Consider the following 22,689-nt stretch of genomic DNA (forward strand, 5'->3'; position numbering starts at 1 on the left):
GGTGGTGCGCATGCGCCGAGACAGGGCCACCAACCTCTGGCGTATGCTCTGAGCATTGAGCAAACAGAGCTCAGCAGCCAGAGATGCAGGGTGCACCTGTGCTCCTGCCTCCCTGCAAAGTGCCCCTGTGGGTGAGTGGGTGGGAGGGAGGGAGGGGACTCCAACACCAAACACAAGCACTCGCCAAGTGTAGCTCTGCACGACTGCCACTGCAAGCCTCACACACATGGCTCAGGCCCGGCGTCAAGTCTTCATTTACTTCTGGGGTTTCAGTCAAAAGCAACTTGCACGCTGGGATGTGTGCTTCTATATGTTTAAAGGAATCGCAAACAGTATAATATAATTATGACATTGGCTAGAAAAATGTGCCCGTCTCACATGGTGCAACATGAATAACAACTTTGGAACTATCCTACCTTTAATGCACTCTTCCCAGCTGAAGCCCTTCCTTTCAGAAATGCAGTGTTTTCTTTTTAGGAATTTCAAGTGGAGCATTGCTTTATGACTATTTGGGTTTTCATCTCTGTCAAATACACATGATTACGGAGTTTGGAATATGAAAAGCCTTTTTTTAACTTTAGTGTCGATTCTTCAACTGTCTAAGTCTACAGGTGTGCTCCTAATCGATTCAAGTAAATAAATGAGCTGGGCATTTTGAGCAAAAACATTGCACCACCTGCCACTCCCCCAACCCTTACATATGTTTACTTAAAAGAAAATGAGGATATAAGTAGTATTACAACCTTTAAAATTAAATTTTATTTAAATGTGCAATTATTACCTTTTGCGTGCACAGGTGCTACAAGAATAAAGCCCTCATTACTAGTACAGAGGTGCGTTAAAAAGGGCGGTAATGCAGCAGTAATTCCATTGCTGCCACATTAACACACTGCCATACTATAGGTTTGGTGGCAATGTGGAGGATAAACTTCCAGCAAACAGCTGCAGGTAAACCCACCACCTTACCTCCAAAATCGGCAACATGGACGGACGTACCTTTGGTGGTAATCCCACTGAAATCACCATGGAGTCCTATGGAGTCAGAAAATGGGAAGTTAAACTGCTCTGCCACCACTTGTAATCTGGCGGTAAATCCACAGGACCAAGGGGCGGTAACGGAAATTCTGTTTGGTGATATTTCGATGGATTCAGGGCTGGACTGCTCCACCGGGACATCCCCCGGTAGGCCTCTGGCCTGTAGGGCCTCTTTTTGAGCGGAAGGATACATGTGTTACACATCGCGTCCTCTCGGCTCCGCCTGGGTGGTTTGCCTTGAATTGGCTGCCACCACTGACCCGTCATTTTTTTTTTCACAGCATCTGGTCTGGGCCCGCTCCTGCACAGGGCCCCCTGGGCTGGCTGCTGGGCACCAGATTGGAACCGCACAGCACGTGCCCTGCAGAGGCACTGTCATTTTTTTTTCCTTCCCAGCAGCTGGGCTGGGCCAGGCCCGCCCCTGGGCTGGGCCAGGCCCGCCCCTGCGCAGGGCCTCCTCGGCTGGGGCACCAGATTGAAACGGCACGTGCCCTGCCTGCAGCCCAGCCTGCGGCACAGAGTGCAGTGCACACATTAGCAGGCACTGCAGGCAGGCAGCTGGTCCGGGCTGCATGAGGCCCAGCAACGGCAAGCCACAAGATCGATGGATTGTCAGCCTCAGGCAAGAAGCGAGACACACACACTGCACGTTGATGATATGTATCTCAACTCGAGATACATATCATCAACGTCAGGGGTCAAGTCCTAAAAATTAAAGTGGGGGGACTCATCAACAAATGGAAGGGAATGTGACGTTGCCATAAATTAGCATATCAATGTTAAATATGCATATTTCATTAAACCAGCCAAATTGCACAGGACGAATGGCGTTTGCCTTTCATAAAAACAACACACACCCAAAGCCAGAGAGGATTTTTTTATTCTAATAGTGTTTTTTGAAAATGTTAAAAGATGTGTGTGAAGCAATACGAATGTTTTTCTGGGACTTGCAGTACCGAAATGAGAGATTTTACCTTTAGTCATTTGTTATTTTTCATCAAGTTATATAGTGCACTGGTGAAGTGTCCAGCCTACTACTCTGACGACTGTAGTTCGATCCTCTGCTTTAATGCATAAATTCAAAGAAGGCATTCAATGTTTCTCATTTTAGCTGAGGGGGACTCCGTCCCCCCACGTGTACCCTTGACTTGTGCCCTGATCAACGTGCAGTGTGAGATGGTCAGTAAAGTAAACCTGCTGCGCTGCCTGGCCAGCCTTCAAATAATTCCCCAGAGCCCTGTTATTGGGCCGTAGACAAAACCGACTCTGCAGACTCCCAAAGCCTGGATAATTAAGGGATTATGGGATGCATGTTTACAATTGCAGCTCAGTAATGAGCTGCACTTGACCTCCAGTGTCTGACATGTAGCAGGCAGCAGGGACCTTCTCCCTGGGGGACGTCACCCTCCTCACTAAGCGCCCGCACTCTGCCGCTGGAGCACATAGTAGGCTGTCCTTGCACCAGACTGGAGAATGAATGACTGACTCAAGACATAGCGCTGTGAGTCGCATTATTCTGGCCTGCCTTCTGAAATCCAGTACACTCACTTGACATGCGTGAAGACGTGGCGGAGGTCGGGTCCCGCCTGGCGGAGCGCTGGCACAGTGTGGGTGTGTCATTTGTGTGAGGTGTGGGGGGTCCTGAGAATTTACATTCTTCTGGGAATGGCCACGGAAGCTGCCATCCCACCATTATTCTTTTGCCAGAACATCGCTCTTCTCGTCTAGAAAAAACGAGAGCTGCCAGCAATGCAAGTGTTAATGAGCTCCCCACAGGTGAGTGATGCCTGCTAGGCACTGTGCCGTGTGTAATTCACATCGGAATTAGGGGCAGTGCTCGTGCACCTGCTCATCGCAAGTCCTGCAGCGTGCACAGAATAGCAGCACTGGGCCAATATTACAAGTTTTATTTCCAAAGCCCCTGATGTGTGCAAGAAGAAGGTGGATGACAGGATAAGGTAGAAACGGAGCATCTTTGCCCCCCTGCCCTGGCCAGTGCTTCTGTTTGAGTACCTGTGGGGTCTGTATGCGTCACACCTGCCTAGCAAGCAACGAGAGCTACACAAAAGAGACGGAGAATAACGTGCACACATTGCCAGTGCTACCTGCTAGTGTAACGCAATGTGCAGCAACACAGGTTCGATCCCTGGGTCCGCGCTTAGAAACCTCTGGGTATTAAGCGCGTTATAAATAACCTATCATATCATACCAGCACTACTTTCCAGACACACTTTGAGTAAGTCATGAATCACGACACACCGTTGGTGAGTGATTTATCCGGGCCGTGTCTGTGCCTCTATTCTCCTTTTCCGCCCCTTATCTCGGGTACATGTTGTACAGGTGACTTATGGCTTATGTTTAAAGAGCGTGATGATGTATTATGCAGGCTGTTATTGAGTGCACTTAGCCTTTGGTGGGACATAGGGGAGCGGGAGAGGATGAGGGAGGCAACCGTGTGTGCACAGAAGCATACCAAAGTCTAGGTACACAAGCACCCCCATGCAACAGCCTCATCTGGCAGAACTAACAACCGACCCCCCTCTTCCCCGTCCCAGTGTATCTTTCAATGTTCATGTCCATGGATATCCCCAGGGGGAAAGGAACGGTGAATATTATATCCATAATTGGTGGTTTACTCTCCCCTGCAAATGACACTCCAACAGGCTTAAAGGTACTCCTCTGAGTGACCAGCCAGCAATCACGTCACGTTTTACAGTCTCTTTTCTTGGCTTAACCTGACTTTTCAGGGTAAATATGGGATACGATTATGAATATCGTTTGGTCAGGGGTCATCTCTCTTAAAAATGGGCTTCTCACATGCTGGCAGCACTGTTTGCTAAATACTCCGCTTCCAGTTTAATATGTAACAATGAAAAGGCATTTGCACAATGAAACACGTTTCTTAATCTTAAATACACCATTTGATTTCTTTAATCTGTGCTTGCTTATTTTTGTGGTATGACACCCAAAAACATCCTGCCATTCTAGTGCCACGTCCGTTGAGCATTTTATCCCAGAGCATACTTTTAATTTTTTGGCTTATCAAGCTGCTCAATAAAATGGCAGCACTCATTAGGAAACTACTGGATATTAGATATATTACTGATATATCTTTTCTGGATAGCTATATAATCAATTTTTTTATGCATACACAATAGAACCAATTTTTCAAAATTGTTCACGGTGGGAGAACGTCCTCCACGCACACCCCTTGATGTAAGTTGGGCTCGCTCGCTCCAAAATTCGCCCAGAGAAATGTACGCCCCACCACCTTTCAAAGTCACCAGCCTCCACTGCTGTAGACTCACTCTCTGAAAGTAGGGGGACTGGCTACCCCAGCACAGGATCGATTTGAAACCCGGCCAGCACGATATTAAGCATGAAACATGACCAAATGAAGGTCCAGAGCACCCCACAGCGTCCGTGTCTTACTGCTGGGGCGACTGGCATTATGATGTGGAGAGCAGGGGAACATACGCTATATGCGTACAGTACATTCGGGAGCTATAAGTGACTCATTGGTCTCTAAAGCGAGACTTGAGTTACCCGAAGGGCCAAAGCTTTGCAAAGAATTTAAAATGAAACTAAGGGACTGGGACAAGAGAAATAATTACACACACTTGCTGGGGCTTAAATCTCACCATCACGTTCCATACATGCTGTATACTCCGGGCATGCCAGCCACAGCGTCTGCCCCTCGGGAAACCCCTGTAGATTTATACTGTTATTTCCATTACGTCGTCTGCTTGTTTTGGCAAATTCAGTCCCTGCTCTAAAAATGATGCGGTGTGAAAGATTTTGCGGTGGCTGTAAACATCCCAACTGTTTGGAAGCCGTGAGACATATTCTCACTGAGTGCCCTGGCATGTCAAACACCATTGCACTAATTAAACCTGGCTGAATACATGATCCACGACTTGGCATCAATCAGTGACAGCGCCTTCTGGACCCACTGCTTAAGTACAAGTACAGCCTACATTTGGTCTCCTTTCGAGTGAAGGGTGGGTGGCACTAGGGAAGGAATGATGTCAGACAGAGATATGCTGCCGGGGCCTGCATTTGGCATTATATGGAACAATGACTTCTGTTGAGGGAAGGGTGGGTGGCACTAGGGAAGGAATGATGTCAGACCGAATTATGCTGCCGGGGCCTGCATTTGGCATTATATGGCACATGGCCTTCTGTTGAGGGAAGGGTGGGTGGCACTAGGGAAGGAATGATGTCAGACAGAGTTATGCTGCCGGGGCCTGCATTTGGCATTCTATGGCACATGGCCTTCTGTTGAGGGAAGGGTGGGTGGCATTAGGGAAGGAATGATGTCAGACCGAGTTATGCTGCCGGGGCCTGCATTAAGCATTATATGGCACATGGCCTTCTGTTGAGGGAAGGGTGGGTGGCACTAGAGAAGGAATGAGTTTCAATGCAAGCCTGCCTGGTCAGAGCGAGGTATGCTACCGGGCCCTGCATTGCCTTGGGAGAGCAGCTGCAATTCTGCTTTGCTTTGCTCTGTCCGCTGTGTTTGAGATGCGCGGCATTTCCCTGAGTCGTCGTGCGTTCTGGTTATATTCTGGCTTATGTCCATCCACTGTCATTCTAGCATTCTATCAAATACTTTTGGACATCTTATTTTTGGGGGGGCTCTGAATAGCGTTTAAAATTGGAAATGATTAGTTGGCGTTGCTATTATGAATGTTGTAGTGTGGGTATAACCTAGCTTCATTTATTGACTTATTTTATTTCTTTGATTAGTGTAACACGCCGAGTGACTGAGTTTACTATATGAAATATGTTGACTGTTTCTTATGAATTGTTGAGTGTATGCGAGTTAGAGCTAAGGTGCAAAAGAGAGCTTTACCTGCAATGGTGAAAAAGACACAAGGTTCAAAAGTCAACAGGGTTAGAGAAAAAAATAGGTTGCATAGGATGGTAATGAGATCGCTGTCTCTGTCTTCCCTCTCTTCTCCCCTTTGCCTGGTCGCGCCTTGAAACACTTGTGTATAGCCGCGTTATAAATGCTTTATCATCAGATGATATCATGGGCTCTGTGCGAGGTGGTAAGAGGGACAGGGAGCAAGGGGGTGTCACAACAAGGATGCTGCCAGTAAAGGGCGCATGAATGTGCATTGTTGGGAGGATGAAAATAAATTCAGGGTGCGTGGCACAATGTATACAAGGGTGAGTGAGAGGAAAGTAGGGTGCAGGAGAGGAAGAGAGAGTGAGATGAGAACGATTGGTGTAGAGTGTGTGTTGAAGAGAGCGAGGTACACATAAAGAAGAGCGGTTACAAAGAGTGGGCTAGAGGCAGAGGGAGTGTGTTAAAGAGGGAGTGCAGTAGCGAGAGAGTGTGATAGGGAGAGAGAATAAAAGAGCAATTTGTTATTATTTGTGTAATCCTTCCTCATTGTTCTTTGAATTACAGGGTCACTCACCCCTTTAATGAAAGGTCCCTTTCTGCTGAGGTAACTGCTAAGGGGCCCTTTTTGTGGCGTTTGGCACTGTATGTGCTATGGGGGCGGGGTGGAGGTGTCATGCGTGTGCAATGAGGACCTGCATGTGTGCTGACCAGCTCTCTTACGGGCAGAAGAGGCCTTCGTTGTGCTGTGTAGCCTGAATATGCACAGTATATGAGATGGGGCCCAATGTGTGCCAAGAGGCCCCTGTGTGTGTGTGCTGAGACCCTTTTTGTGCTGAAGGGCCCCTTTATGTGCTGGCAGACCTTTGAATGTTGTGAGGAGATTCTGTGCATGCTGAGTGGCTCTTGTATTTCATGGGGCCCAATGTGTGCTTTGGGCCCCTCTAAGCATGGTTTCCCATTCGGTGCTATGTGATGGGTGAAAAAAGATCCATTGTGCTTAAATGTTTGTGCAACTGGAGTTGGAAAAAAGATCACCCTCCTTTCCCTGTTCTCCCACCCACCTATGCCACTTGTTAACACTCTGGGGGACACCACCAGCGCCCACCAATATTTCACAGGCCTCCCCGCTTTCATTATCTGGGGGAACTATGTGGAACTTCCATGACTCATCCACCCTCTCCTTACCTGACCCCCCTCCACTTCCCAGACCATTCCCTGCCTACCTGCCTATTCCCTCCCATGTCGCCACTTACCACTGCAACGCTGTCCTGTCCCCTTTCGCGTCCTGGTATTGTTTTGCAGTATGGGGTAACGCCGCACCATCTATGCGCCTCTACCAGTGTGGCAAGGGCCTATACCTGCCTGTATGAGTGCTGCTCCACTGTGTGCTGATGGGCCTGTAGTTGCTGAGGGGGGCTTGTATGTGCAGCGGCCTTTCATGTACCGAAGCACTCTTTGAAAGTGTTGATGAGTCCTGCATGCGCTGATGGACCCCATAAATGGACTGATCAACATGTTATGTGCCGAGGGGCCAACCCCCGCATGTGAACAAGGCCATGTATGGGGGGTGCATAGTGTGTGCTGAGTGGCCCCTGTGTGATCTGAGGGGCTCCTGTGTAATGCAGATTCTCCTGTAGTGCTGATGGAACCTATATGTGTTGGGCAGTCCTTGTATGTGATTGGGCCCCCAGGAGGCCTTATATGCACTGTTTTGAGATGTGGGGCCACTACCTATGTGTTTGAAGGCCATTATGTGCATTATAAAGCTCTGCCCGGGCCCTTTGGAGACTCGGTCAGATTGTCAATACATATTTTGGCACAAGTGATGAGATACCTTTGAGAATGAGGTGCATTTGAGAATATGGTGACCTGCCCATTTCTCAAACTAATGCAAATAAAAAAGTGCATTATCTCAGCTGTTTTATTTGCATTAGTTTTTAAGAATGTGCCCTTGTAACCCCTGTACTGAAAAAGAAGAGCAGCCGATCTGAGCTCTGAAAAACACCTATATGTATATGTGTGGTCTGCTTTTAAATTATAGACACACTGGGCCTAATTCAAGGAATGTTTTGCACTTTTCAGTGGTGCAAAGTTACTTTTCACTGGTGCAAAGTGACTTTGCAATGCCAAGAAACACCCTGATTCACAGAACAGTGCAAAGTGTCTTTTTTCCGTGCAAAGTCACTTTGCACGGCAAAAAGACAGGGGTGAATCAGGGTGCTTGTTGGCAGTGCAGTCACTTTTCACCAGTGAAAAGTCCCTTTGCACTGTGCAAAAATGTCGATGAATCAGGCCCACTGTGTGTGTTCTGCAAAAATGGGAGCTCCTGTATCATGGGCATTGTAGAGCCTCTGTGTTATGAAACCCCTGAATTAGCCTTATGGGCCCCCTCTATGTGCACAGTGACACCCCATAAGGTGTTTTACGACGCCCCTGCCCATACATGTACTCTTCATCCCTGATCATGATCCTCTCAAATGTATGTTTGGTCTCCCATTTAGGCCCTGTCTTCGATACCAATTTATCCTGACAATATTTTTCTGCAGTGAAACCCGCAAGCTCTTCATATTTGAAGATCTCACACTAGCAATACATCTCTCCCCTCTCCTGACTCTCAGTAGTCTGCCTCTGGGGTAGTGTGTGCCTATCCTTCCAGGTGACTTATCGCTCTGAGCCAGCTCCCCGAACACCCCACCCTTAACTTTAAAACAAAATAAAAATCACTTTAACTCTTGCTTCTGCCGAACCTGTGTCTCGGATCAGTCTTGAATACAATAATGCTTTTCAATCGCTATTATTATCTGTGTGATTTAGCCAAATACACTTAGAAATAAGTGTGCTGACATGATGTCTCATCTATCAACCGCACACTGTTTTATGGACACTGTCTTTTTATTTTAGAAGCCCCAAGGTCACCTAGGGACCACGAGCTGCACCTTTGCGAGGTTCCTGTATGTGGATTTATCTGAAGCAAAGGACACGCGCATACTCGTTCTCCATCAATAGTGGAAGTGTAATTCAGGCCACTTGGACACCGTACATATGATTCGTTTTCTTATTTGCGAAAAATCCTACCACTTCTTTCTTTTAACATTATCAAGCGGCCTGGTCTCTTTTTTCCACCTTCAGTCCCATGTTCGCGCAGTAGTGCGCCTCGCTACTTCTGGCACCAATTAATCGCTTGCTGACGTCACCTGCTCCTGACAGGCTCTGAAGAAGGTCTCGCCCCCACACTGCCCCTGCCCTCGCATTCGACCTCCTGCTACAGCAGAGAAGTGGGGCACACGAGAAGTGATTAGCTTATAATTAGCACCGGGCTCATTCCTATGTGTGGTTCCACAGGGGAGATGTTTTGCTTTTTTTCACAGCTCGTTGGAGATTGCACGACAATGAACACTTACATTTAATTCACTACCTATCTTGCGGTGCAGTGGAGGCGGGGTCGATCAGAGGGAATCCAAAACACATCCTGATATATTTCTGTTTTTTTTGAAGATGGCAGGTGAGGTTGTGTTTTTAACAGCACTTTTGTGGGAGTGTAAAAAGAAAAGAAATATACCCTTCCTAGTGTTTGAATGCTTTTTCGAGAGTTATAGCTATCGACGCAAACGCAGCTGCCCACATCCAAGTTAGTCATTGTGTACACAGTAACTGACACAAGGAGGGCGTGTCTCTGTCAGGATTGGGCGACTTGTGTGCAGTCTATGTACAAAACACAGCCCAAGCCTGTCACTGTCAGCGAGGCCCTCCGCCATCAACTTGGCGGCCACTTTGTAACTGTAATTCTGTAACCCATACTCTCTTTGTATTAAATCTCCAGACAGTACCATTTGAAGCAGTGACGCATCTATCGTTCTTTTGCACCACATGTTGCGAGACATGAAAAACTCATCCAGACATGGTGCATTAGCCTGCTACCCACCAGGGCGGTGACACATCCATATAACGCCTTTTCCTGGCATGATGTAGATTGAATGAGTTCCTACTTGAAGGACACCTGGGTGCTGCGAAGGGTGCTGTTGTTTGTGTTTATGGATGTGTGTCTGTGATGGTGTGTGTGGTGCCGTAGTTATGGGGCTGTAACACAACCAGCTGATTTGTGTGTGTGTGCACCAGGGGTAGAAGGACAGGGGTGTATTGCCGCAGTAGAGCACTATAGCAAACCTTGTGCTGAAATAGGAGGCGGTTGCAGGTCAAGTTATAGGTGCATTTAGGCATGGCTACATCACCTGTGGGCTGTCTGATGTCATGTGAGGTTAGAGATGGACATTAGAGCTGGGGATGGCTGGGGGGTTGTTGGTATGGAAGTGGAGGCTTGGCTCGTGATGATTGAAGCAGTGTGTACAGTATGACCAAGCAAATAGAGAACAAGAGGACTGAATATGTTGCATCATCATGATCGCAAAGGACATTGAGTGTGGTATTCAAATGTACATTGGATTATGTGGGTTTCAGTTTCTCTCTAAGTTTGCAAAAGGGAGGAAGTGACCGTAAGGGAGCTGTGTTCCTGCAAAAACTGTCTTTCCTGCGGGCCTGGCGCATGAGACTGCAACGGAAAGTCATACTTTGCTCAACAGCCCAGACTTAAACAATGAAACTGTCCAAAGCTGTATATATGTCTCATGCTTTGCACACATTTTACTGTTAGGGTGACTATTCTGACAGAGGAAATGAGCACCATATCCAGCGTGCATTGCATGCTCTGAAGGAATGCACGTTTGAATTACTAGCACAGACACGTTTGAGAAATTGGTGGTCGTTCTTATGTTCCAAAATTCACTTTTTTTGTTTTGGTTTCATAATTTTTATTACATATTATAATATCAACGAATGGATAAGCAAACAAACAGTAGTTCATAATAATGAAATATGTCCTATGCAAATTATCTCCTGTGCGAGTACATCCTTCTGCACGCTCCACACACCACCAGATCTCATTGGATCTAGTGCCCCGCCATTGTGCTCACCACCTCACATGGGGGCTCAGGGTCCAAATCCTGACATGTGGGTGGTTCCATCCGCTATGGCGTCCAGAAAACCCATTACAAATCCGATTAAGGAGACCCCAGTGCAGAGTTGACTAGACAAATCTGCATCTATCTTCTAAGTAACCACAAAACCTGCAAGCTCCCCATGTGCCGCCGGCCCTGTAGGCCTGCACACCTGCACGATGGCTGTTTGATAGCAGAAACACCCTCTGCTTGTGGTGAAGTGTATGGGCTGGCTCATCGTGGCCTCAGCCCTTTCCTCACCTCTCACAGTCAGGGAGGTGTGATCTATCCCTGCATGAGGCTGCAGCCCTTCCCAAGTTACCAACCCTCACCCCACTGGGCCAGAGCGAGGTCACTGAGCTATCCCATCTAGGCTCCTCTGCCAAAGTTTGCAAACTCACTTGGAGGTTCTGGGTGTAGGCTGACATTCTGGCGGTGATTGTACACTGGCGCTCATGCACTCAGCCAGTGTCGGACCGGGGCATAAAATGGTCTTGACTGTTTGAGTAGTACACAAGGGGGAGGTTTTTGATAAAATGTGATGCAAATTGTGCATTTTAAGGACTATTTATTCAACACCACTAGTCAAAACTACTAGCTGTATGGTGAAGTTACTCATCAAACTGTGACCCACTTTACCAAACTAGGAAGTTGGTAGGCAAAGGCCAAATGTTGTAACGACAAACAGCACTGCAGTGGACGTCCCACTAATTCTGCACTGCATCAGGTGCCCCTATAGCACAGGCCTGAACCACTCATCGCAGTCAACTCTTCTAGGCACTGCATGAGAGAGCGTATGGTTTTTATCGTTGTTTGTGCACAGCCGAAAAGTGTGTTGCAGAGTGTGTGTGAACTGTGACATCATGTATACAATGTTTTATAGGGGGTTGGACCAGTGAACCTTCATTAATTTTCTTTTTAATTTCTTCGCAGGATTTCGTGCAACCATGATTGTCTCCTCCCCTGCGCTTCTCGTTCATGGTTGATGCCCGCAGCCCGAGGTCTTAGGTAACTGCTGGTGATGCCATTTTCTGATCACGTGCCTGTGTCACAACAGCTCAAACACAGATTGCGGTGTACACCGGTGAACATTTCTGACCGTAAGCCTTTGCATTTTTCAAACATACCTTGCTTGTTACAAATCACATTACGCTCCCAAATGTTGTCATTTATATTGAATCCTAGCATTACCATGGGTGGGTGTTTTTTCTTTGGAAAGCAAAGCCCAATATTGCCTTTCAAAATTGCGATGTTGCTCTATAATCATCAAGGCAAGCAGCAGAAAAATGTGCTAATTGACACCACCATGTGTGTGTAGGATCTGACAGTAGACATGGGGAAAATCATTTGCAGAGAAGTTTAAAGTTACGTTTTACATTCCCTTTATATAAGTAGCATTTTTAACTGTATGTGCCCACAACATTGCATCCATGCAATTTAGATCATGCTTGCTAACTTGCATATACGTTAGACCTGGTTATGATATGATATGTTATTTATAACACGCTTAATACCCAGAGGTTTCTAAGCACGTTCCCGGCGATCGAACCTGTGTTGCTCCGTGTCGTCTTGTTTCCAAGGCGAGCACGTTGCCGCTGAGCTATCCTCCTCTTTGTAAATGTCCTGACCAGCCATTTTTGACATTAATATAAAGATGTAACTCATCGTGCAGGCAAACCCATAGCTTTGTTAGGAGGACCCATAGGAGTTGCAATAATGCAATGAAATGAAGGGAAAATAGAGAGAGGGGATAAGTGGGTAGATGGATATTTGGGTAAATTAGTGGGTACATGAATGAGTGTGTAACTGTCTGAGCGCTGTGAAGGCACAATGGAGTAAGACACAGACAACAGATTTAGCTTTCTAATCTCAAGCTTTATTTTTACTTCAAAGTGAGTTGGAGTTAGGCCTAACTTGCCGCATACAAAGTTGGGATTTCCCTACCTAAAGAAAACTAAGGATAGTCTGTGTCAGTATGTCCAAATCAAGACTGTGTCCAAAACCTGTACTTGCCCTTACAACTTACAAGTTTCGAGCTTTGTCCAGCTTTTGGCTTGAACTCAGCTTTCCCTTACCCAAATTCAGAACAGTATATGCACGAAGCCCAGCCAGGACAGTTGTCCCGAGTGACTGACCAATAGCAGACTTGATTGTAATACTTGTTTTGTTAAAAGTAACCAAAACATGGAAGCTTTTTGATTACACAAATGTTCTTTTATCTTGGAAGATTTCAGCATGGATAAAAAAGTAGATGATGACAGGAAAAGAAAACAAGCTAAAGGAGGAGCTGAGAAAAAGCGTGAGAAGAAAAAGAAGAAATTAGAAAAAGAGGCCAGCCAATATCAAAAAGTAAGTGACATGTTTATGTCAACAAAACGTGTCCATCCTCAGGAAGAACCTAGCCCAGAAAGCAGCTGTTCTGCCACAATTACCAATGACACTGAACCTGGAGGTACAGGACAGAGTGATGAAAGAACTGAAATAGAGGCTTCAACTTTTGAAGGTTCCCTAGACGTACAAGCTGAAGAAGTAGAGTGTGACAATGTTGATGTACTGGCTGATGCTGAGTCAGCTGAAAATGTTGAGGAGAAACAGTGGTTTGTCAGGCCATCATCAGAAACCCTACTTGCCTTTTTAAAATTCAATCCATGTCAACCAGAAGACCTTCCAATTCATTTCAATACAAAAAAATTATATCAACATAAAGATGGGGAACGGCGGCAGTGGTTGATTTATTCATGCAAGGCTAGAGCTTTTTTCTGCATGGTGTGTCTTGCGTTCAGCAGAAACACAGACAGAAGTGCTTTCATTGAAGGATGCATTGACAAAAATTGATGAGCATGAACGAAGCAACCTACACAACAATAGTTCGACCACTTTCTTTATGAGATCAAAGAATGCTGATATTTTTAGCTGTCTCTTTCAAAAACAAAAAACTGCAAAACAAGAGGAAGTGAAAAGGAAACGGGCCATTCTGGAGCGTGTGGTGGAAACAATTAAACTGATTGGTAAAAGAGGTCTCAGCTATCGGGCAACAATTGAAGCAGCCGATACCTTAGAAGATGAAAGTTTGGATCATGGCAATTTTCTGGAAATTCTTCTACTTCTGAACAAATTTGATCTTTTACTAAAAAGTCACCTTGAAGAAGTCGGAAAACTTAGTAAAAACCGACATGATCCTTGTAAAGGGTAGTAAAGGGCGTGGCAGCCTGGTTACACTGATTTCAAAAACTACTGTTAACAACATCATTGATATTATTTCATCATTATTGAAAAAAGGAATTGCTGAAGAAATCAGAGAAGCTAGAATGTTCTCAATACAGCTGGATACAACTCAGGACATAAATGCTTTAGATCAGTGCTCTATTGTAATTAGATACATTACGGATGTTGTTCATGAGCGTCTTATATCTCTAGTAAACTGTGCATCAACCACTGGGAAAGCTATGTGTGATCTGGTCTGTGATGATCTGCAGTCAATGGATATTGATGTATCAAACTGTGTTGGTAATTCAACAGATGGAGCCTCCAACATGCAAGGGCAGTACAATGGCTTTACAAAATGGCTGAGCAGCAAAGCCCCAGGCCAAATGCATGTGTGGTGCTATGCACATGTACTTAATCTAGTAATGTTGGATGTCACAAAAGTGGCTATACCTGCAATATCGCTGTTTGGCCTGTTGAATTCATGTGGTGTATTTATTTGTGAATCATACCTCCGCATGAACGTGTGGCGTGACAAATGCCAACAGGATAGATTTCGTTCAATATCTGTAATTGGGGAAACAAGATGGTGGGCAAAAGATGCAGCACTTACTAAAATGTTTGGTTCATATAATGACCCAAGTCGCGCAATGTTTGTTGATGTTGTGGAAACGATGCTGGAGTTAGCCAGATCTGATCGCTTCAATGACGATACTAGGTACAAGGCTGAAGCATATGCAAAGTCACTCATTTCATTCCGTACTGTTTTGATTGCTCAGATGTATCTATTTATTTTTAAAAATACCACTCCTTTATCTCTGTACTTACAAACACAAGGTTTGGATGTGCTACAGGCATATCGAATGGTAAATGAAACTATAGAAAGACTACAGACACAGGGTCGTAATTTTAGTGATATAATGGATGCAACAAGGAAGTTCATAATTTGGGCAAATGACAAGCTGGAGGAAAGGGAATGTGAAGTTGTAGTCGAAGAAGACTTCCCAGTGCCTCGAGTACGTCGAAAGAAGGTGATGCCTGGTGAAACTGCAGCGGATGAACCTATCGTGTTACCCAGTGATAAATCCCGACTTGAAGTGTACAATATTGCAATGGACAAGATCATTACAAGTCTGCAGAGCCGGTTCACTACCCATGGTCAGCTCTTTGCAGATTTGGCATGTTTGGACCCCAGAAACTTCCAGGAGATCCTGCAGAACCTTCCGAGTAATGCCCTGGCTCGACTAAGCAGCTTGCTGACACGATTTGATTCAGAAGCATCCACTGAAACATTGCAGACTGAACTGCTTGATTTTGCATCAAAGTGGAACAGACTCAAAATGTCTCTTGATAAAGAATATGAATTGTATGCACAAGAAGATGAGGCCCATTTTCATCTCATTTTTCAAACTGAAGAAGGTGACGATCCTGAGGACAGAGACAAAAGTACAACATGCAAGATGTGCAAGAATTGTATAGCATGTTGCTATAATGTGCTACGAAGATTCAAAATGTACAGTAGAGCCTATAGATCACTTTCTAATGCCTACAAGCTTACACTGACATTGTCCTGCTCTCAGGTGGCACGTGAAAGCTCAAGTACATCTTGAACAGACTTTGCAGTTCCCTTACTCAGCCTCATTTGGAAGCCTTCATGCTTATGTCAGTTGAAAAAGATGCTTTGATGATACTTAACAATGATGAAATCATTAATCATCTGGCCTCCAAAAGTAGCTTGTTACAAAGATTGTTAATTATTTAATATAGGCTTCTATGCAGTTCTACAGCTTTGCATGGTTTACATTATTTAATACTGTATGCATAACATGCTGAATGCAATATCTTACTATACCTCAGTTGGAAGCCTTTATGCACATTCCTTAAACAAAATGATGCTCAATGTTTTGCCCTACAAAAGGCAGCTTGTTACAACGGATGTTAATTATTTTATATTTATAATTTAATATTAGCGACTCCACAGTCCTACAGTTTTCATGGATGTGTGGTATTTAATATGCTGATGGTAAGGGAGAAGTGATGCTTTAAGTCACTTTTAGTCACTTGGCAGTGATGTCACCATTGATCGGTTTGCTTTGAAGTTAGAATGTTACAAGATATATTGAATATTTATTATTTATTATTAGCTGTTTTACAGTTCTAGAGTTTTCACAGCTTTCTGTTACTTAATAAAAACATTTTTTACAATCCATGCTTTATTTGACATGTTTCTTATGTTTATTGAGACTGATATTGCACTCGTGGTTTGTCCATCTATCATTGAAGATATACTTTATGAGATCATGAACTTAATTAAAACATGAATTTTTAAAATCCATATATGATTATAACATGGTTTAAATGCACTAATTTGGACTCATTTATTTAAAATCTTCTTGGGGGATACTCGCAATCCCCTCATAGAAGGGTTGGGTTGCGCGCTATGCACGCTCCTTCGACGAAATATGGGGCTACTTTGAAAAAAAAATCCAGGGCCTCTTTTGGTTCCCAGTCCAGCCCTGCTCGATTCACTTTCAGGACCACAGGGTGCGGAGCTCACGCAGAGTCAGAGCTCATCTGTGTGCCCCCTGGTGGCCAGTATATTTAACTATTTTAATATACTTTGTGTATATATATTTTCTCATATATGTATTTGGCATACATGCCAGCCTCCCGTTTTAGGCAGGAAACTCCCGATTTTCACAGAAAAATATAGCAATTTTTTTCATTATCTCCCGCCTAAAATAACAGTAACCCCAATGCTTTCCTACGGGGAAATGCAAGCCTCCCGATTTTCCCTGGGGAAATCTCCCTCCCAGGAGTGTCGGAATGTTGTCATGTATGATTTAGGTCATGGTCTCTCCAGTTTCAAGTGGAACCGGTGTACCTCCCACCCCTGCCCCAAGTGCAAGCTTTTCAGAAGCTATTGCTTCAGGGGAGGTGGGGGGGTTGTTTCCCATCAGTATGGTGGGAGGATAGCTTAGCGGCTACGTGCTTGCCTTGGAAGCAAGACGACACTCACCACACAGGTCGATCCTGGGTCCTCGCTTAGAAACCTATGGGTATTAAGCGTGTTATAAATCACATTGACTTATATTTTAGAGGTTGTGGCACCGATAGTTCACCTTGTAATAGCACTAACGTGGCCATGTTTCGATATGGGTTTTTTCCCAGACTTCTCCGGGACAGGAGCAACTGGATGTTGGTCAAGACTCTCTCTTTGCCAAGATTTGGTATCTTTGGGTTCTGATTAAGTGATTATTTTGCATTGTGACATATATGCTAAGTTTACCCGGCTCTACATTTGGAGTATGGATCCCAGTGCACTGCTTTCTGACTCTTTCCTACAGGATTGGTCGTGTTCACCCCTTCTCGTATGCGTTTCTCCTTTGCCTTGATAGCAAGAGTCCTGATTTGGGTGCGCAGGCAGTCGACAATGATACTGTTGGCCTTTTTCGATGGTGTTTTTCCCAGCCCTACTGGTACTGACAGTGGATTTTATTAGTTTTGTCCCTCTCTGCCCATGGCCTCTCTCCGTCCCGACAAGTTTTTTCTCTTTCAAGCTGACCCTTCAGGGTCTCCTCTCCCTTAGTTATTAGAACTTTCATCTCTTCCTGGTGCTTCCGGGGGATTTTTCAAAGGACTTTATCTGTGTCATCAAGGACTTCGAGGCAACCTCTGATAAATCTGGGTACCCTTCAGCTCGAAACTACTGGGTTAGTTGGTGTGTGGCTCAATTTCGGTCTGTTTCTCCCTTACAGTACAGATAGGTAACTTCTGGTGGAGTTGTTTAGAAAGCAACATTACATGTCGATGAATTCCTTTCTCTGCCACTATCTCAACGAGACATGTTGTCGTTGAGAGTGAAGTCAGTGGATAGGAAGTCCTTGGTGGGCAGGGCCTTCTAGTACATTGGCAGTAGGGTCCCACTTAAACTAAGTGTTTTTCTTCTAGCAGGATTAGTCCGTTTTGTCCTTTCTAATGAAGGTTGTCTGTGCTATAACTGTTTTCCAAGTTATCTATGCGGGTTTTGTTCCTGTTAAGATGTTTTTTCTGGTATCAGAGCATTATATATGGACAATAAAAGGTTCTGTTCTCAGGGGGTCACTTTCTTTATTGCCAGGAGGTATAAGTGTTTGGTTTCCTCCATCTCTTATCCAAGTTTTCCTGAGATTTTGATGTATGGGTAATTGAGTGTTTAGAAGATTGTGAGTTGAAGTACAGAAGCTATTAGCCTCTTAATACCTCTCAGCTGCTTTTCTTCTGGGAACATTTTTGCGGGGTCCCTTGTCCCACTTTGACTAGATATAGTAAGTAAATTATGCGAAAAGAGGGAGTTAATTACTCCTTTGGGTCTTCAGTAAAGGTGCTAAGGTGCTTGGGTTGTTCTCCTGGGGGTTGCCTGTGGAAAGAATTATCAAAGCAGCTGATTGGTCTAAGGAATCATCATTAAAAGCATTTTATTTGATCACAAGTGTATTGATCATGTTGGGGGTAATGTGATGCAAGGGGTTTAAACTTGCATAATATGAAGCCTCCTGTCATGCCATAGAATGGGTAATCCCCCTCACTAACGTGACAGGGGGTTTAGATTCTATTAAAGAAAGGACGCGAGTATTATCCCACCCACCCTTTTTTCTGTTTCTTATTACACCCACCCACCCTGTTCTGTTTCATATTGTTTCAGCTTTCGGGTGAGAGGTCCTATCCAGAAGAGTTTGTCGTAGCTTCAGGTTGCGGAGAGGTTGAGATCCCTCCAGTTTCACTGGATCCTTTTCTCCACGCTACGCAGTTGGATTGTTGCAATGGGCGTCTGGGGCAAGACAGCTGCAGAAAGAGGAGTTGAGATTAGAGTAAAGGTCATATATAGAGGAGGGTCCCTGCTCATTGGTCTCCTTCAGGGCATGACCTGTTCTCCATGATGGATTGGGGAGTCCCCCCCTTACATTTTATTTAATTTTGTTTAACATTTGTAGAGCACACTACAGCCCACGGGCATTGAGGCGCTTAAAACTGAGCGTAGGAAGGCTTATTTAAGGGTTACAAGAAGCCGCCCAGCAAGTAGTCTTGAAGTTACATGCTACATACAAGATGGTACATACATTAGCAAAAGTAAACATACAGATTGTTTAGGATGCACATGTAGGGCCTGCAGGTTTGTACGAAGAGCTTGGTTTTGATGGCCTTACGAAAGGCACCATGGGATTCAATTAGCCTAAGGTGTGGTGGTAGGGCGTTCCAGTGGGCAGCAGCCATGGTGGGGAAGCTGGTGCCACCAGCACGTGCTTTGTTAGTTTTGGGAACAGTAATCATGTTGGCATATGCTGGTTGGTCTGGCTGGCCTAGTGGTGCAGGGTTTGGCGATCCTTTGGACAAGGTAAGGTGGGGCCATGTCATGGAGGCACTTGTGCGTCAGGGCAAGGGTTTAGAAGATGATTCTTTGCTTGACTGGGAGTCAGTGGACTTGTCTTCTGAGACCTGAGATATGGTCCCTACGTGAGATGCCGGTGGCGGCCCTAAGGGCATTATTCTGAACCAATTGTAGTTTAGCAAGGTTTTTCCCTGATGTTCCTATGAGTAGGGCATTGCAGTAGTCAAGCCTTGAGCCGATTATTGCCCTGGGGATAGTGAGGCAGTTCTGTTGGGAGAGATAGGGCCTCAATGCATTGAGCAGTTTAGAGTGGTACATTGACATTGAACTCTGTTTAGTTCTGTTATTGAACCTTTTTGTTTGTAAAAGTTTTTTTTTTGCTGCTGTGGTTTCAGACGTAAAGACTGTAATGCATAATACTCGCCTCCTGTCATTAATATAATGTAAACCCCTGTCACGTTAGTGAGGTGGATTAACCATTCTAATGCCAATTGTTCCTCCCACCAACCCTATTTTTCTCTTCACTCAGGTTACCAATTACTGCTGGCAGGAAAGGGATTTCGAAGGTTACCCTCCATGCAACATTTGAAATCTGTTCAGATGGGACTATTCAAGTTGTTCCGAGCACCAAAGAATTTGAATAAGGACTAACTACGGGAGCTTTTATGCAATGAGATGTGTTCTGATTGGTTTTTTGGGAGGTCATGAGGCCACCCCATTAAAAGCTCTGTTCCAGGTTCCTTGTTCAATCTGTTAAGTATACATATGAAAAATGTTTTTTAAATCTAGTTTTCTTTGCTGCAGCTAAACGAGTAAATGTACACTACTTGGCGCTGTTTCTTTAACAGAATCGGAAGCCCCCACTCACGATAGTGAGGGGAATTCGTCATTGGGTTTGACACCCCCCCCCTGTGGCAGAGGAATGGGCATTCCTGGCTGGTGCTGCGCTATTCGCAACCCCACATAGAGGGGTCACGATTCGCCTCTCTACATGAAGTGAATACATGAAATGCCAGCTCTCTGCATGACAATGTAAAATAATGACCCAGACGCCATTGTAATTTTAAAATGTTTATTTTAAATGTTTAGGTTTTCTATGTAAATGTTTGACGTTTTATACACTGAAAAATGTAATCTGGGAGAGTTTTAACTGTAATGCATGGAATGTGTTTCATTGTAAGCACTACAACGTGGGGGTAAAGAAAACAGACACCATTTTGAAACGTTCTACTTACAGAACTGGCCACTTCACCAAATGGCCGACCATGGTAGAATTCCAACAGGGGGACACTGAACCTTCCTGAAGTAACCTAAAAGCAAACCGTCACCCCACTGGTGACCTCTAGTAATGGTGCAGCCCAAGGAGTAGACATAAACACAATTTCCCCACCAAAAAAGTGTAGAAAGGGGATCATATCAGTGGAGTACCGCTGTTCCTTTCGGCCTTCCTGTTACCCTCTTGGATGGGCCAGTAAGGAGGACGCGCACACGGAGTGGAAACAAACAACTCTTTATTCATCCGATGTATAACAGGAACTGGCGCTCTCGCGCCTTAACCAGAACTCCCCCCTTTCTTCCCACTCCCCGATACAATAACTCCGCCTTCCCAACGGCGGGGGCCGCACTCATTAACCCTCGAGTGCCTGGCAACACCACCCCCGGAAAAATATGTCCAAACATCAGAGTCAACACTCTTCAACTAATCTCACCCGCTTCTTGACGACTCTACGAGGTCTCTCGTCAAGGGTGCCTGGCCCGGGTGATTCCGGAGTTCCTTCTTCCTGACTCATTCTTCCCGGGTCTCTTCCCGGGGGAATCCACGGGCCATCCCGCGACTCTCGCGGCTCTGGAGAGACTGACCGCTGAGGCAGTTCCAGTCCCTCTCGTCTGCTGTAGTGTCTGAATTGTTGACAGTTCCTGGTGACAGCTCTATTCTGGTCCTCCGCTGTCACCATAGTGCCTTTTACTGCGGTTACCCTCATGGGGCTCGGGGCAAACCGCGGACCTGTCTTCCTGGGTGTTGGTTGCTGCACGAGCACTTCATCCCCTATGTGAAAATCCGGTATCATCGCATGGCTGCGGGAGTCGGTGTCCCATCTTGCTTTCTCTTTTGCTTCTGCATCCCTTTGGAGTACTTCCATGTCGGGCGGCTCCTCATATGACTGGTTGTGAGGTATGCAGGTTCTCACATTGTAACGGAGCATTAATTCTGCGGGCGTCTTGTTTGTGGCTTCATGGGGGGGTGTTTCTGTAATCCCGTAGGACTCGGCACAACGCCTGGTGAGGGTCGACTGCCTCCACTCTGGCTCTTTGTCTTGTCTTCTTGATTGACGCCATGAAGCGTTCGGCCATGCCATTCGCTTGCGGGTGGCGAGGAGTCACCTTCATGTGTTCAAACCCCAAATGTTCTGCTAGTGTCCTGAATTCGTGCCCGCAGAACGGTGGCCCATTGTCGGATTTGACTGTTTTCGGGATCCCCCACTCGCTAAACACTTCCTCTATCGCTGCCGCTACTTGTGGGAATGCGGTGGTGGTGACTGTCTTGACTATAGGAAACCTTGAGTGCTCGTCTATGAAAAGCAGGAGGTAGTCACCAACTTCCGTCGGCCCATAGAAGTCCATTGCCACGCGCTCCCACGGACGTTCTGGAATCTGTGTGTGTTGTAGTGGGGGAGGGTGTTCTGGAGGGGCTGTGCACTGGCATGCATGACAGTTCCTCACCCATTCCTCTACTGCCGGGTCCAGAAATGGGAACCAGACGTGGCACCTCAGCTGCTTCTTAGTGTTGTCAGCGCCTCTGTGTCCCTCATGGGCTATGTGGACGACCTTGTTCCTTAGCGTGGCAGGGATGACGATTTTGCACCCTCTGAGGAGGATGTCGTTGTCTTTGACGGCCAGTTCCCTGTGTAGCCAGCCGCTCAATTTCCTGTTTGCACACCCCGGGGTGCGCCAACATTGCTCTGCGGTGGTCGTTCCACTTGTTGGTGGACGTGAGGCTGATGGCGAGGGCCATGGTAGGGTCAGCGGCAGAGGCGGCGGCAACCCTCTCGGGACAGCGCAGGTGGTAGCGAGTTGGCAGATATGTACTGTACATAGGCGACGTCACCCTTCCGGGTCAGTGGCGCCCCGACGGGATGTCGTGATAGATAGTCAGCGGGGTTGAGGTCACCCCCAGGGCGGTGTACAATATCATAGTTGTATTCCTGCAGGCGGATGCCCCACCTCTCGATCCTGGG

The 22,689-nt window shown here is 45.9% G+C and overlaps 1 long non-coding RNA gene across 1 annotated transcript; it reads left to right on the forward strand.

Moving 5' to 3' along the window:
• Positions 1 to 26: 26 nt before the first annotated feature.
• LOC138580129 (uncharacterized) lies at positions 27 to 20,565 on the forward strand. The gene is made up of 3 exons (XR_011304180.1): positions 27 to 131; positions 11,815 to 11,981; positions 19,983 to 20,565. It is a non-coding gene; the product is annotated as an uncharacterized lncRNA (long non-coding RNA).
• The last annotated feature ends 2,124 nt before the right edge of the window (positions 20,566 to 22,689 follow it).

This window comes from Ambystoma mexicanum, chromosome 3p (assembly GCF_040938575.1).
Source record: "Ambystoma mexicanum isolate Mex_15411 chromosome 3p, UKY_AmexF1_1, whole genome shotgun sequence".
NCBI lineage: Eukaryota > Metazoa > Chordata > Amphibia > Caudata > Ambystomatidae > Ambystoma > Ambystoma mexicanum.